At 39.2% G+C, this 2,370-nt stretch overlaps 1 non-coding gene across 1 annotated transcript; it reads right to left on the reverse strand.

Annotated features, from left to right (window-relative positions):
- Positions 1-206: 206 nt before the first annotated feature.
- TRNAR-UCG (transfer RNA arginine (anticodon UCG)) lies at positions 207-279 on the reverse strand. The gene has a single exon. It is a non-coding gene; the product is annotated as a tRNA-Arg (tRNA).
- Positions 280-2,370: the final 2,091 nt, after the last annotated feature.

A 2,370-nucleotide genomic window follows, 5' to 3' on the forward strand; every position in this document is an offset into this window, starting at 1 on the left:
TGTATACGTATTGCATATCCGTGGCATTTATGAAGAGGTACTTTGGTATGGCAGAAAGACAGAAAAGTAGCAATGCTGAAGGCATAACGTGACTGATTGTGCAGTTTGCATTGGGCTTTCTTAATGAGTGAGAGTGAAAGGAGTATTGTAAGAGTGTATTTCCAGTTGGTATGTAAAGAGAAGTTGGGTGCTGTGAGAAAAAGACTCAACCATGAAGGGACTCAAACCCTCAATCTTCTGATCCGAAGTCAGACGCCTTATCCATTAGGCCACATGGTCACTGACTGCAATATGTTTGGGTGTTTAGGGTTAGGTGGTATGAATGGATGTGGAACATATCAATTACAGGTGCGCAGGACAGGATCCCATACCGTTCTTCATCTTCTTTCCATCAAAGGAGTTTTTTCAAACAATATCTAGATAATTTCCAAAGTTTCATATCTTATGCTGTGCTTTTTTGCCGTTAATCCTCCTTTCTTCTTTTATTTAATACTCTGTTTTATGCTGCAATGGTATTCTTGGATTATTTGAAAAGAGAATGAAACTGCTTTGACAGTAGTTCAGACTTCCCATTTCTTGACTTGCTAATTTGCTCCCTGAATTAGCTTATTCAAGTGACATGAACAGGGCCTTGACCTAAGCACGTACCTGAAAGCCTGTCACCACCTGTAGAAATAAAATTCACAGCAGCTCAAAACATTCATTTTGAAAGAGAATATTTCAAGTGAGTCCAAGTTTAATTTCAATAAAGAAAGCTGTATAAAATGACACGCTGCACATTTGGGTAACCAGCATGACTCTTTTCAGTGAAGAAGTGGAATGGTTCTGTTGCAATATACTATCACCCTGGCAAGCTGCTACGAGGAAGAGTAAACAATATGATTAGGTTTCAACAAAAATGTATTAGTTCAGGGTGTGCTCCTCAGATAGACTTAAAGTTACACACCCTGGTCTGTGAGAGTAGTGCCCTATCCATTGCGGCATTGAGGGTAATCTGCAAGACAGAGTTCCAAAATCATCCTTTCATCTCAGTTCATGACCACATACAGTATTTCTGCAGTCATTCGTTTCACTTTTCTGTCTTTAATTAAACTGACCATTTTAAACCTCCGGCACCCACCACTTCAATCTTACCGTTTTTGTGCTATCATAGGGCCTTGGAACTTTTGGCAAGTGGACAGAAGCAGTCAGAGAACCACATCACAATACATACTCCTTTGCCTGATACCTTTCACAACAAACTGCTCTTGGAAAAAGACATTAACCGGTCCTTGCTCTCAGACAGACACAGAAAGCCTATCACCACCTCTACGAACATATTTCAATCAAACCAATATATATCATTCAACAATTATTCCTCTGTATCAATATAACTACAACTCGAGACAGAAAGGAATTTAAAAAACAATCTGCCCATTTGAATAACCAGCAGAGTTTTAAGGACGTACAGATTGGAATGTGACAATTTCAGAGTTCCTCATTCATAAGAAGTCTGTGAGATAGTATCTCAGAAAGATCTCAAGTTTATAGCAAAAATGGTTGTAAGGGTGATCTTTACCACACAATTGCAACTAGGTGCCTCAATCTGCAAGAGACCAGTCCTTGACAGATTACACAACTGGGGCAACAGCAAAAGCAGCAATTGTGTCAATCCTTTATGATTCTTTTCTAGTACTATACTTTTTCTGAGGGACAATTTGCATTATTCCTGGAGAAAATCATAGAGCTTCTACCCATGCATAGTTTCTGCTTTCTGCACGCACACACTCCCTGCACTGAATCTACCCACAGTTCTGTTCGGAATGATTGTGCCATGTCATATTGTTGTGTACGTATTGCATATCCGTGGCATTTATGAAGAGGTACTTTGGTATGGCAGAAAGACAGAAAAGTAGCAATGCTGAAGGCATAACGTGACTGATTGTGCAGTTTGCATTGGGCTTTCTTAATGAGTGAGAGTGAAAGGAGTATTGTAAGAGTTTGTTTCCAGTTTGTATGTAAAGATAAGTTGGGTGCTGTGAGAAAAAGACTCAACCATGAACAGACTCGAACCCTCAACCTTCTGATCTGAAGTCAGACGCCTTATCCATTAGGCCACATGGTCTCTGACTGCAATATCTTTGGGTGTTTAGGGTTAGGTGGTATGAATGGATGTGGAACATATCAATTACAGTTGCGCAGGACAGGATCCCATACCGTTCTTGATCTTCTTTCCATCAAAGGAGTTTTTTCAAACAATATCTAGATAATTTCCAAAGTTTCATATCTTATGCTGTGCTTTTTTTGCCATTAATCCTCCTTTCTTCTTTTATTGAATACTCTGTTTTATGCTGCAATGGTATTTTTGGATTATTTGAAAAGAGAATGAAA

The sequence above is a fragment of the Pleurodeles waltl genome, chromosome 4_1 (genome assembly GCF_031143425.1).
Source record: "Pleurodeles waltl isolate 20211129_DDA chromosome 4_1, aPleWal1.hap1.20221129, whole genome shotgun sequence".
Lineage (NCBI taxonomy): Eukaryota > Metazoa > Chordata > Amphibia > Caudata > Salamandridae > Pleurodeles > Pleurodeles waltl.